General features: G+C 45.8%; 1 long non-coding RNA gene across 1 annotated transcript; it reads left to right on the forward strand.

Annotated features, from left to right (window-relative positions):
• The first annotated feature begins 217 nt into the window (after positions 1–217).
• On the forward strand, positions 218–13961 carry LOC139083418 (uncharacterized). The gene is made up of 3 exons (XR_011540122.1): positions 218–648; positions 5301–7295; positions 13617–13961. It is a non-coding gene; the product is annotated as an uncharacterized lncRNA (long non-coding RNA).
• The last annotated feature ends 408 nt before the right edge of the window (positions 13962–14369 follow it).

The following is a 14369-nucleotide window of genomic DNA, read 5'->3' on the forward strand; positions in this document are numbered from 1 at the left end:
GGGTTAAAGTTAAGCGGCAGCCACAAGCACATCTTGGAACACAGTTCTCTCTTCACAGAAAGGGCTGTGATGGTGCTGAAGCTGCCCAGGACTCCCCACTGGCACTGTATTTGTGGCTGTCCTCTTCAAAGCAGGGGCAGACATGCCCTGAGTGAGCAGGCAGCACGGCTTAGAGTCTGGGGACCTGGAGCTTTCAGAGCAGGAAGCAGAGCTAGAGAGCTGCCGAGATGTAAGCTGTCTGCAGCACGACCAGGAAAAGGAAAAGCTAGGCTCCTGTCTCCAGCCCCTCCTCACCAATTTCTCAATATCCTTTGGCATTTGAACAGGCTGCTGCTGCTTTGGGGGAGAGTGACGTGCACAGTGACATTTGTAATGATGCCTTCCTGATGACTGCCTTCTGTTTACCAAACCATAGCATGAAGGTGGAATTATTCCAGAAGATTTAAAGTATGTGTGTGCCGAGGGCAAGGAGCTCACCAGGTTTGGGAGGAGTTTCCTCCGGCTGCTGGAAAAGGCCTTTCACGCAGGGCTCAGTGTCCTCACCTATCTGCCCTGTGGGCGGGCACTGGGAGCGTCTGGCTAGACAGTCCAGGGGAAGAGGCCTGCCCTGTTAGTGACTCCTGTGCCGTTGGGAACCACAAGCTGGAGGTGAGTCAGCCGAAGGGAAGTCTGCAGGATCCTGAATTGCTGGTTTCAGAAACCTGCTTTCCGGTGAAGCAGCCACTCCCCAGGGCTGTACCATCGTGCCTTGGGACCCATGGGGCTGTGCCAGTCATGAACTCTGGGTCACCCAAGAGAAATCACACCTCAGGTTCAGTAGGGGTCACTGCCCCTGTGACTCCAGCAGGAGGAGGTGGAAAGAACGTTTGAGATGTAGGAATCTGTGCTGAGCAAGGACGTTGCAGAGCTGGTAGCCTCAGTCCCAAACCAACTTCATTCAAATCTCTAGGGAAAGTGGGTCCCCACACACGTCCAGGGAAACTTGCTGGCCAAGTCTCATGTGACCAGGATGTATAGAAACCAAGTAGGGAGGAAGAGCTTTATCACTTATTTTTCACCCAGAACATGAACCGCCATTTCTCATTTCTCTTCAGTACACCAGACTGGTCACATTGCTCAAATATTTTTGGAACATGGCTCCAAAAACTCAGTCCTTGGCCTCAGGGAACTGAACGTAAAAGCTCCCTTTTGTAGAAAATGTTTTACGTGCTCTTGAACATTTTTACACATTTCCAGTCTCCCATCTTGGGAGGTGCCTGGGGTCCATACTGTGCTCCTGGGATGCACGTGGAAATGAGGGGAGCCAACAAGGGCCTTCGCTGCAGGGGACCTGGTACTCGAGATTCTGGTGCCGCCCCCCGCACGTGGAGACTCATCTTCGCTCCTTTGTCAGAGGCCTGGAATGCTGCCGCCTCTGGAGAAGAGGCAGACCGCAAGGTTTGGCAAATTCGCTTTCTTCGACATCTGGGACTCACATCTCAAGCTTTTTGTGGGATCTTGGGTGCAATATCTTTCTTGGTTTGGTCTAAATATAACCTTCGTAGGCAGAAGAGGAATGCTTAGAAAGCACACAACTTGCTGATGTCAAGGGGAAAGAGATCTAATTTCTGTGATACCATATAATTCAGCTTGCATCCCACTCCTATGGGTTTACTCAGCAGCCATTGTTCTAATTTTCATCTGCACACTGCCTAAAATAATGAATCTTTGGGTCTACAGCAGCTTCCCCTTCGGCAATCCTGCCAACAGGTTCCTGGAAGAACCCTGTCTCGCCAGCCTCCGCTGAGAGTGCTAAGGCTCTGCATAGGCCCAACACGAAGGAAAGGACCACATTCTGGGGAGCGTGCTCTTCCAAGGGGCCACTTCTCCTCATGTGCACAAGACCCCCAGGTGGGCTGCTGGGGGCTCTGGGAGGAAGAGAGCTCTGGCCAGCCCCTGATACATGTTACTCCTCATCTCTGAGCCTGGGGTTTTGGGAAGGGAGAGCGGTTTCTTTGCCCCACCCCCAGATCCTTATAATTGTTAAAATATTATAACAAGCGTACTAAACGGTCTTGAAAAAGAAAGAAAATCAGTAATGCCACAGTTATTCCTGCATACTCTGTTGTTCTTATCTATACATCATTTACAGATTATATCAAAATATATTCACAATTTTCCGTGCCACCTTTTTTGGCTGAACATTATACCATAAACACTTCACATTTCTATGGGTTTCTGTTTTTCATAATTACAATTTTAATAGTACCTCATTTCCACTGAAGAAAAGAATGACAGTGAATTGAACTGTTTCTCTGTTGTTAGACTTTGACACAGCTTGCGGGTTTTGTCTTCAGAGATGACACCTCCATAAGCATCAGTGGGCCTATAGCTTATTTTTCTTTTGTGTTTGAATACATTTCCGGGAGTGGGATAAAGTGTTAATGGTTTCATGGCCTCTGATATGTGTTGCCATACTGATTTCTTTAAGGATTGTAAAGGTTTATATCTGTCCATTCTCTGTGGTTGAATGATGCACAGACCAAGGCAGGGATGATAATCAAAATGTATCAACTAGTTGGGGCATTGGTACTGATGGATCCAAACTGAGACCAGCAGGTCAACCTGCCTGGGCACACTGCCTAAATATTGGCCCTACTCGGACAGCAAACTTTGTTGCCTCCAGGACACCCTTCCCCTCTGTTCTCTTTCTCTCAACCTGGGTTTCCTTCTCTATTTCTATTCCTCCGGTTCTCTCCTGCTCCTTTAGCAAGGCAGTAATAGTAATAGCAATAGCTGACGTGTCATGGAGTGTTCAGTCTGCCTTCACATGTCTTAGCCCAATTAACTCTTGGAACAACCTATCAGGTGGTTTAGTCCCATTTTATAGATGTGAACACCGAGGCTTGGATGGTTAAGTTACTTGCCCAGGCACACAGAGATGAAACATGACACAGCTGAGATTCAAACCCAGTCTGGCTGGCTCCATAGTTCTCAGCCAGGAGGCTGCCCAGACTGCAGGGTGCTGGGCCGCTGGGTGGGTGGGAGGACAGAAGGGGAGGGAAGTTGAAATCCTGGAGGGACTGAAAATGGGTTGTTTCGGTTTCCTTTTTGCCCTTTTGTTTCCTGCATTATTAAACTTTTTCATTAGCTTCTCCTGGTGTCATATTTATTTGCAGCTGTTAAGCATTAGAAGACTTCAGAGGGGGGATTTATTTAAAGCATAGTTATTAAAATGTCTATTTTGATTTAAGGATTTCTTCTGCTTTGTATTAGTGGCTTGTCTCATATCTCTTTAATCTGCAGTCGTTTCTAATAAAGAACATTCAGAACCTACCAGCCAAAGCACTTTAAGTGATTCTTGCCAAGTCTCATTTAAGCATATCATCTCTTGGCTGAATTATCACTCAGCCATAGCCCTGTCCTCTTATCATTTATAAAATTGGCAAGCTGTCCATTCGGGCCCATTACAAAGTCATCTGCGTACTGTGGGACTGTGTCTTCTTTACAGTATCCCACATTCTCTTGACTGGAAGAGACCCCTGATTATTTCTTCCTATAATGTACAGTTGTCTTCAGTTACATTTCCACAAGCTGCACTGTAGATGTCCACCTTTGAAGTGGGGATGGATGGTGCATATTCTGGAGGAGTCAAGGAGAAGCTGTTTCTGGTTGTCAACCTCATAGATCCTGGGAAGAAAATTAGAAACCAGTAGAGGAGGATTGTGTCTCCTGGATGTGTCCCTCAAAAGCTTTGGGTGTGGAGAGAGAACCATGGCTACTGAGGGGCAGGGCTTGGTGGCACGTGAGGAATAGGCAGAGTGGGCAAATTCCCTATCTTAGTTTAAGTTCCCCCAGAGCAGAGACTGAAGTAAGGAATCAAGTGAATGTAGTTTATTTGGGAGGTGATTCTAGGAGGCAGGGGTGGAAGAACGGGGAGAGCAAGGGCAGGAGGACGAGTTAACATGAGGGGTATTCAAGGTTGTTGACGTAGACTGGACCTCTCAGAAGGATATGGAATGCCTTCTGGAATCTTCCGCCTGAAGGACAGGAGGCTGGAGCATCTATTCAGCTCAAGTCCCTGTTGGTTGCCCTGGTGTAGTGGTGCTCACAGCCTGCACCCCTCCATGTACCTGCCTACAGGCCAAGAGGGTGCCTCTGGTGCTAGAGAGGCAGCAGGAGGTGAGGGTGAGCTCCAGGGAACTGTCCATCACAGCGGCGGCTGAAATCCAAGGCGAGCCAGAGGCAAGTAACATAGTCAGCAGAGGTTTCCACTACACAGCCACAAAATGAGATGCGAGGCTCAGGTTTCAAAATATATCTTCAGCTTGACCACTTCTCCCCAACTCTACCATGATCGGGTCCAGGCCGCCTTCATCTCTTACTTGGACCCACCTCTCCAAAGCCTCTCATCCGGTCTCCCTACTCCCTCACTTGCTTCTTATGTTTCTCTTGCCTCAAGCACCCCTTAAAGCACATCCTATCACTCTCCTGTGCAAAATCTTCTAATGGCTTCTCACTACCCAGAGAATATGATACAAAATCCTCATTTGGCCATGGCTCCTTCTCCAACTTCATTCCCAGTGACTCTTCCGCTTGGTCACTCTGCTCCAGCCACCCGGGCCGTCTTAACCTCAGGGACGAGTCTGCCTCCTCAGCCTAGTGTGACCTTCCTCCGACCTTCACTCGGCCGGTGGTCCGCCTTTCTCCAGTGCCACCTGCTCAGTGTGGACTTCCCTGACAACTCTTCCTGAATGAAAATCCCACGCTCTGACCACCTTATCCAGATTTCTTTCCCGTCATAGCCCTTGTCTCCCTCTCAACTAGCTTGTATGCTTATTGCTTTGTTTATTGTCTTCCCGACTAGAATGAAATTCCAAGAAGATAGCAGTTCACCACTCTGTCTCCAGCATCAAGAATAGTCCCTGAGATATTATAGGTTCTTAGTAAATATTTGTTTAATGAATGAATAAAGGGATGGCTCAGAAGCAGGATGCCTCCTCCTTTAGATTCCCCCCCAAAATGCTCCATTAATGTGATCACCCCAGTGATCAGGAGGGCATTGCTTCTGTGCATAATTAGTCATTTTGTCAAGGCAACGAGAACCCCTATGGGAACTGGTAGCCTGGGGTAGGAATGAAGTAGGTGGCACTTCCTGCAGGGGAAGGTGGGCAGGCAGGGACACGTGGTCACGGGTCCGAGCTTCAACTGTCACCAACCCGTGGTCTGTTGGGTGGGCTGTGTGAGAGTCGGGGCTGGTCCTGGCGAATTCTATGCCTCTTGCCTCTTTTCTGACTCCTCCCTCTCTCCCGCCCCCTCAGGAAATGACAGAGAAGGAGAAGCTAACCATCTGGGGCTGTGAGAAGGTCTGGCAGAGAGAACGTACTTGACAGTGACAGCACTTGCAAGGCCTGACTTCATCTTCCCGTATCCAAGGACCTACTGAAGCGACACAGACAAGGGCCATTTATGGAAGTGAGCACAGCGTTGCAAGAATGTGCTTTTGGGAATTTTGACAGAAATCTGCATTTTGACGGAGATACGGGATTTTCGTTAGGAGGCAAAGTCACTCTCTGCGCCCCTTCTTTCCTCACGCACACACCAGATGCCCTTCTACCAAGACCAGGGAAATGTGGCATTGCCCCGAAGACTGCCCTACATGCTAAATCTTCCACATTTTCCTCTTCAAAACCCACCTGTCTCCCTTAAGGCTCTGTTCATGTCTTAATAGGCAAAGGCCAGCATCCCATCCGCCTACTCAATGCAACAGCAGTGACAATGTAACAGCAGAATTCTCGAAACAACACCTCCAACTTCCTTTTCTAGGTCAAAGAAGTGATTCTAAATATGGACATCCCAGCCAAAGAGGATGGGCCACTGGGGAAAAGAATTTGGCGCTTGCAAGATTTCTTGGTGTTGGCAGTTGGCTTCTGTGGGGCCATGCTCTGGGACCTGACTTCCAAGGTCCAAATCCCAGTTTTGCCATTTGGTTAGTTGTGGGACATTGGGGATTTGTTAACTTCCTCATGCCTCCATTTCATCTTCTGCAAAATGAGGACAATAACTGTACCTTTACCATAGGGTTGGCATGAGTGTCAAGGGAGTTAATATGTTTGCAGTGCTTAGAAAAATGTTAGCGTATGCTAGGCTTCAGAAATAATGACAGTGGTGACTTCATAGAATTCACAAAGGGAACCCACAATCAGGCCACAATTCTTACCACTGGCTTTGTCTTTGCAAAAGTCGCTTACCTGGTTTCTCAGTCTACAATATTGCCTTCAAGCTGTTTTGGTATGGAATTTCAGAATCCATCACTTTCCTAAAACATCCTGTGGCCTTTTGTTGACTAGAGAATGAAGTTCCATGATGGGGTACTTAAGGCCCTCTCCAATCTATCAATGTATTACCATTCTTGTGCTTCCAAGTGACAGGAAACAATTCAAACTGGCTAAACAAATGGGGAATGTGTTGTCTCCCGTATCTGAAAAGTCAGAGGACAGGTTTTTAAGACATGACAAGATCCAGGAATATAAATGTGTGGGCCTTTTTCTATGGCAGGCACTGTCCTCAGAGAGACCCTTGGAAATTCCAGGTCCATCATCCTTACAGCCTCCAATCCCATGGAAAGAGAATGACTCTTTCTTAAAATTCCAACAAAATGCCTGGGATTTAGTCTTGGGACATTGGAGTCATGACCCCCACTCTGAAGCAATTACTATACCCAGGGAGATGCAAGACAGTGATTAGCCAGGTGATGATTACAGGCCCCACCCTGACTCCAGGAGTGGGGTCAACTCTGCTCTTCAGATCCTAAGCATAGATGGGTCTCCCCAAAGGAACTAGAGTTGCCATTACGAAGAGAACAGGAGTGGATATTGCATAGGCAAACGTTCACAGATGTTCACCAGAACTTGCTCTTCCTGCATTTCCGACCATTCTGTGAATACAGGCTGTGATTTTCTATTCCCAGCCCTTGTACATGATGTTTTCTTTGCTTGACATGCCTGCCTCACACCTCCACTTATCAAAGTCCAAAGGACACTTTAATTATGCTTCCTTTATGTAGCCTGCTCCTTGACAAGCGCAATTCATTATCTTTATTACAGCCCTTATCATCATCCAACTTGTACTATGTTACATTGTGTACCCATCTTTCTTTTTTTACTGGATCGTAAGCTCCTTGAAGGGGAAAATCATGCTTCCTACCACGTTGCCCATGTGTACATATCTGGAGATCAGTGAGGGATCAGTTACCTGGAGGTCAGTCCCCCACCATGTGGAAAGCTTCGTGTTGACTGTACGATACCATAATGAAGGTTAGTTGTCATCATCATTATTTTCTAATACTATGTTTTCTACATTGTAAGTTTCTAATAAGCATTTGGTTCATTTGCTAGAATATCTAATGGTAATCAGAAGTGATTTTCAGCATTCTCAAAATTCTTCATATTCACTCCAACTCTTTCTAAAGCCCAGATTAACATTCTTCAGGTGCAGAAATGTGCCTTCTCTCAAGATGCTTCCGGCATCCCGGCTGAGCAGACAGTTCTGGTTTGTTTTGCGTCTGCACTTCGATCAAGAGCTTTGGCATTGCTTCAGTTTTATTCCTGAGCAGCCGTTTGCATTTTCGTACTCTAGCTTGTATCTTACGGACCTTAATCAAGTGCAAAGCTTCAAATCTTTAAAGAGCCTCCTAGGGCCAGTGAGTACATCTTCACTTGCTCTTGATGGTCTGACACGCTGTCACAAGTGTGCCTGGCACTGGCCCGGGGAGACCAAGACCTCCGAGCTTGATCCAGTCCTGTGGCTTTGGCTTCCCTCAGAGCCTGAAGCTCGTTCACCCACCAGGCAAGTGAGTGTTGAGAGTCGCTGGGTGCAGCCAGACTGACCCCTGGCAAAACCTGGAATGGGCCACGCTCCTCCCTGTTTCCCCTCCCCCGTTTTGTACACTCCCCTCCTTTCCTGAGAGAAGCCCACACTCTGCCAGCCTGCCACAATGGGGATGCCATCTAGGCTCCATTGTTTCCTCTTTCTCTATTCATAACAGTTCTACTTGGTGACACTTTCTTTGGGGCCAGTAATATTTCATTAGATTAGTTAGAATTATTATTTCTAACCAATGAGTTATGCTTGTCCTTGACTTGATATGTTAGTCCTTCCAGATCACACATTGAATTCATACTTTTAGTGGGACTGGCTAGAAACAACCCTCAACTCAAAGGAAAGACAAAAATGAGATGGATCTCAGGCCACAGAGCAGCTGTGGAAGCAGGACAGGGTGGCATATGCCTTAGCAGCCCTGTATGGTAAGTGAGCATCCCTGAGAAGAGCGAGCAAGAACCAGTGAGAGACCAGAGCAGCATACGCCCATCAATATTAGTACCAGAAACTCATCGAAAACAGAGGTTGCTGGGTGCTCCACTGAGATAATGGTACTGTTCCGATTTATATTTTAAGAGATTAGAACCTGGGGTCCACTGACAAAATCCTGTGGGGACAATGCTCTTGGCCGGTTTGACTTCCCAGCATGTTTTTTGCCAGTCTTAAGAGCTGTCACTTCAACCGTGTGCTTGTTATAGGCTTTGCATCTATTAACCCACTTAATCCACATCTCAACCCGCCAGGAAAGCCGATGACAGAAATGATCCTGTCTTGCAGATGAGAAGATTGAGACTCAGAGGTGTTGACTTCCGTGTCCCAAGGCTTCCGAATTAGCACATTGTAGAGTTAATACTCTTTTTTTCCCTCTTCTCCTCCCTGAAGAAGCCCCCCAGTACATAGTTGTATATTCTAGATGTAGGTCCTTCTGGTTCTATGTGGGGTGCCACCTCAGTGCGGCCTGACAAGCGGTGCCAGGTCCATGCCCAGGATCTGAACTGCCGAAACCCCGGGCTGCTGAAGCGGAACACAGGAACTTAACCGCTTGGCCCCTAGAGTTAATATTCAAATCAAGTTCTATCTGATTCCAAAGTCTTTGCTATTAACCACTCCCCTCTTGTCCAATCCTGTCAAGACAGGCAACTGAAGCAGTTTCTAAGTTGTCACACAGATCTGTCCATAACCAACTTGCTCATCTACAACGTGCAATCACTGGTAGTTGGTGAGAATACCAAGATACGTTGCAAGTGGCCTGGGAATGGTATGGATGCAGCAGTGAGCTATGCCTGGGGGTGGTGCATTTGAGTTGCGTGTGGAAGGATGAGTAGGCATTTAGCAGGAACACGACAGGAGGAAGGATGCTTTAGAAAGAATTACATCATTTCACTTTCAGACTCTGAGAACATGCCCAGCACAAGAAGGGGAGCACAGGGGATGGCAAGTGGCCCTAACCTGTGCCCCCCCCCCCATTCGAGGTCCCTGGAAGAGGACTGTGAGGATGAGTTGATCTGGGGTAACACGACACAGCAAGGAACCTTATGGGGAGCTGCAATCTGCAGAGGGAGAATAAGAAAGAGTGATGGAGATTTGGCTTTTGTAACCAGAGCTTGGGGAAGAGAAATGCCGGGGAGTAGATTGTGAGGAAGGCAACTTAGGTCAAAACAACACGGAGGAGGGTTAGACTGAAGCAAGGACTCTTCCCCAGAGCTTTCAGGGAGAATTGTCTCGGTTAATCTGTCTCAACGAGAAAAAATTCTTGGTTTGTACCAAGTGATGTTAGTCAGTGGCACCTAAAATAACAAAAACAAATATTCCAAATATCTAACCATAGGAGAAGTGTTACATAAAATTTGGTATATCAACTCAATTGAGTCTTACAGAGCCATTTGGAACTGCTGTGTAGAAATACAGAAACTGCTTACCTTAAAATAGCACAATACAAAATTACATCCACACTCCAAGTGTCTTGGGAACTAGAAGTTAATGTGCAAAAACGAAAGCGGTTGTGTTGGTTGGTGTCATTATTTTTACTTTTCACAATTTAAAAGGGATAGATTATCTCAAAGCAATTTTTCTGAGGCTCTGTCATTACACTGAGAGTCATCATAACTAATTAATTTATTGACTACAGTCTATGTTCTAGACACTGTTCTGTTTCATGATTACCTCATTTGATCCCCATCGCGGCCCTGCCAGGGGAGTTCGGTCATTTGGTGAAGGTCACTGGAGGCCAGTGCCCGAGCTCTCGCAGGTGGAGCGAGGACATAACCCCAGGCAGCTGGACTTCAGAATCCACGGTTTTTACCACCACGCCGTGCTGTGTGACCTCAACAGCAAGGTTCTTTTGGCATGAACAGCCTTGCAAGGTTCAGGGTGACCTAATGTCGTTCTGAATTCCTCTCCAGGGCAAATGATGTTATAAAAGTAGCCCATTAAGACCCCATAGGGGCCAGTGGGCGTAGCAGAAGCCTACACGTAAGAGAAGCTGGGTTCTCTGTTCAGTTTAACCATGGAACAGCCTAGCTAATTCAGGAAATTTCTTCGAGTCCCTGCCTCCAAGCCATTCTTTAACCTCTCTGCATACTGCTGTAGCTCCTTGTATACACGAACCCCATGTATCTAGTCACTCTTAACAGAATGGAGTTTTCTCTGTTAGCTGAGGGAAAGCAATCAATTCCTGGGGTAGATTTAGAAGCAAACAGCATTCGCTTAAAGAGTTCCTGGGCAAGCTCTGTTAACATTGTTCCCCAAACTGTCCACGCCATGCCCAGCCAAGGTCTGGCTGTGTGCTGCAGCCAAGTAGGTTACCAGGGGCTTTCAGACATGGCAGTTTGTGACCACACAGAATCTTACATTTTGTAGCTCCTTACGAGAATGCGATGACACTTCCACAAACATTAGTTTAACTGTTCTCTGTTAGGGGTTGAGTTGTGTCCCGCCTGAAATTCCTATGTTGAATTCCTAATCCCCAGTCTGTCAGAATGTGACCTCATTTGGGAAAAGGGTCATTTCAAATGGAATTAGTTAAGATGAGATCATCCTGGAGTAGGGTGGGCCCCTCCTCGAATATGACTGGTGTCCTTATGAAAAGGGGACATTTGGAGATAGACATGCTCACATGGAGAGCAGCATGTGAAGAAGAAGACAGAGATGGGGGTGATGCAGCAGAAGGCAGGGAGCACCAGAGGTGGCCAGAGGCCAGCAGGAGCTGGAAGGGAGGCTGGGGACAGATCCTCCTCCTCAGTCCTCAGAAGGAACCAACGCTGCCGACAGGTGGTCTCGGACTGCCACCTCCAGACCTGGGAGACAATAAATTTCTGTGGTTTAAGCCACTCAGTTTGTGATACTTTGTTATGGCAGCCCTGGGAACTAATACAGTCTCCAAAAGTAGTGTCTTAAGATAGAGAAACTATTATTTCCCACATCATATAAATAAACGTCAACACTTAGTAAGTTCAGAAAAGCGTCAAGCACTTTATGTGTACAAACTCAATACTCACAGCTCTCCTACGAGGTGAGGGGTTTGACTTCTCTCCGTTTTGCAGCCAGAAACCAAGGCTCAGAGAAGTTAAGTAACCTGCCCAGAGTCCCCCAGCTAAGAAGCACTGGGGCCAGGATTTCAAACTGAGGGTTCTTTTCGTGATGCCACATTGCCTCCCTGAAGGGGGGACGAATGCTGGAGAACTGTGCACAGACAGAGGGATGAAGTGACAAAGACACGGCTGTTGAGAAGGAAGTGGAATCTGTGCGCAGGCTGAGATGACACAAAAATGGAACTTTGAAGGGCACATTTCCCGAAATATATTTCACAGAAAGGAAAGTGTTACCCTGACACGTGGCATGAAGAAACGGTTCTGGGGTCACCCAGGTGGGAGCAAGGCTCTTACTCCATCTCCTGCTCGGAGATTCATGGTGCCCATTAGCATTTCAAATACTCTGACATGTTTGCAGAAAAAAGCTCTACTTTGTTTAACCCAGCACTCTTCAAACTTATTTAAGCCTGGAATCTCTTTTTTTTTTCTTTTTTTTAAAGATTGGCACCTGAGCTACAACTGTTGCCAATCTTCTTTTTTTTTTTTTCTGCTTTTTATCCCCGAATCACCCCCAGCACATAGTTGTATATTTTTTAGTTGTGGGTCCTCCTAGTTGTGTCATGTGGGACGCCGCCTCAATGTGGCCTGATGAGCAGTACCATGTCTGCGCCCAGGATCCAAACTGGTGAAACCCCAGACCGCTGAAGTGGAGCACGTGAACCCAACCACTCGGCCACGGGGCCGGCCCCTGGAATCTCTTTACTACTGTTTATCTCTACTGGTAGGAACAAGTTCTGCGGGCCAGAGAAGCTGGAACAAGCAGCCCCAGGGATGAATACAGAGGAGTCAAGGTCCTAACTTTACCGTTTCCTTTCAGCCCAATCAACTCTTTTTCTCTTTCACAACAGGACTTTTAAATATCTATTTATTTTTTTAAAATTCAACATCAAGCATACAAATAACATACAGAGAATAATATAAAACACTCTTGTTAATGTCACCCAGCTTAAGAAATACAACATTATGAATACAGTTGACGCCTTCTGTGTACCCTTCACAATGGCCTTATCTTCCCTGCAACCTCAGTGCTCCCCAGAAGGAACTCCCAGCACTGTCCTGAATTTCTCATGTGGCATTCTCATGCATATCCTTATGCTTTCACTACATATGTATATGTTCCTAAACAATATGGCGTGGGTTAACGTGTCTTTAAACTTTATATAACTGCCATCATAATGCATACACCTTCCCGTAACTTGTCTTTTCATTAAACATTCTGTTTGTGAGCTTTTTCCATGTTGACATATTACCTCCAGGTCATCCATTTTTACTGTAGCGTATTATTCCATTGTATGAATATGCCAATATATATATATTTATGCATACTCTTATCTATAGGCATTTAGGAGATTTCTCATTTTGCTATTACAAATAATCCTGCCATGAATATTCTCATGCTTGAATTGAGAAAAATATGAGCTCCTTTATATGTAGGATGTATATGTAGAATTGCTGGGTTATAGGGTATGTGCATACTCAGTCTGACTTGATATTGACAAATTGCTCCCCAAAGTAGTCGTGCAGAGTTCAGTTCCTGCCCAGCACAAGTGAGAGTTCCAGCGGCACCACATTAGCTCCTGATATTGTCAGCCTACAGCATCCTCGCCAAATTAATGGATGTGAAATGATGCATCATTATGGATTTAATTTGTGTTTTCCCATTTACTAACAAGATTGATAGTTTTATTATATATAATAAAATCATAATATAATCGAATTTATCTACATTTTCATTATGGCTTGTACCTTTTGTGTCTTGCTTAAGAAATCTTTCCCACCACTTAAGCTGTGGAGATACTTTCTTATATTTTCTTCTAAAAGTTTTGCTTTTTACATTTATATCTTTAATGAACTTGGAATTGATTATTGTGTGTGACATGAGGTAAGGATCTATTTTTTCTTCATCGGATAGCCTATTGTCATAGCACCATTAGTTGAATGTTGATTATTTTCCCCACAGAGAATCTTCAATGCCACCTCTGTCATGATATTTTATTATCATATGAGTCTCTTTTGGATCATAATACTATATCATTATTTGTTTATTTCTACACCAATATCATACTGAATTAGTTAGTATAGCTTTGTAATAAGTTGATTTCTGGTATGGTAGATTAATTGCATTGATGGGTATAATCGATGGCCTCCTTGTATCTTTGTCCTTAGCAATGTAACTTTGCAGCTCCTGCATCAAGAAGTTGAGTCGATGTGGTAGAAGTGACAGTATGCCAGTTCCAAACCTGGGCTGCAAGAGTTCCTGCACACTTCCGCTCCCTCTTCGGGAATATGCCTTCACTATGAGAATAAGCTCAGGCTGGTAGGCTGACAACGAGAGAACACGTGATGCAGGGTAGAGTCAATCCAAGGTGAGACCATGCGAGCCCAGCCAGCGCCCAGCCATCCCTCCAGCAGCCCATGTGGGCGAGCCCAGCCAAAAGAGCCACTTGGCTTAGATTGCCAGAGCTGCACAGCCAACCCATGGACTTATACACTGAAATAAACACTTCTTGTATTGTGCTGCTGTGGTTTTGTAGTTGTGGATTCCACAACATAATTGTGCTAAGCAAGCTGACATATAGAACGTCTCATATCTTGTTCTGTTATTTAAGACCGTCTCAGTAGATCACAGCCTTATGTGCTTCCCTATATAGATTTAAAAATTGGTTTGTCAGATTCCATGATGTGGTTTAACCCTTTCACACATAACTCAAGTTCTAGGACAGCATCCTTTGCAGGAGAGAGCCCTGTCCAAGGTTTTACCTTAGATTATCCCCAAAGGTGATGCAAATTAGATCATTTGTTGCTCCATTTCTGTTAAGTTGTTAATTTATTTGTATTTGCTTTATCGTATTATAATATCATTATCATCAGACGGGGGTTCTGTTGCCAGGGCGACCAAATGTGATGCATGAGCTTTTA

Source organism: Equus przewalskii, chromosome 5 (genome assembly GCF_037783145.1).
Source record: "Equus przewalskii isolate Varuska chromosome 5, EquPr2, whole genome shotgun sequence".
NCBI lineage: Eukaryota > Metazoa > Chordata > Mammalia > Perissodactyla > Equidae > Equus > Equus przewalskii.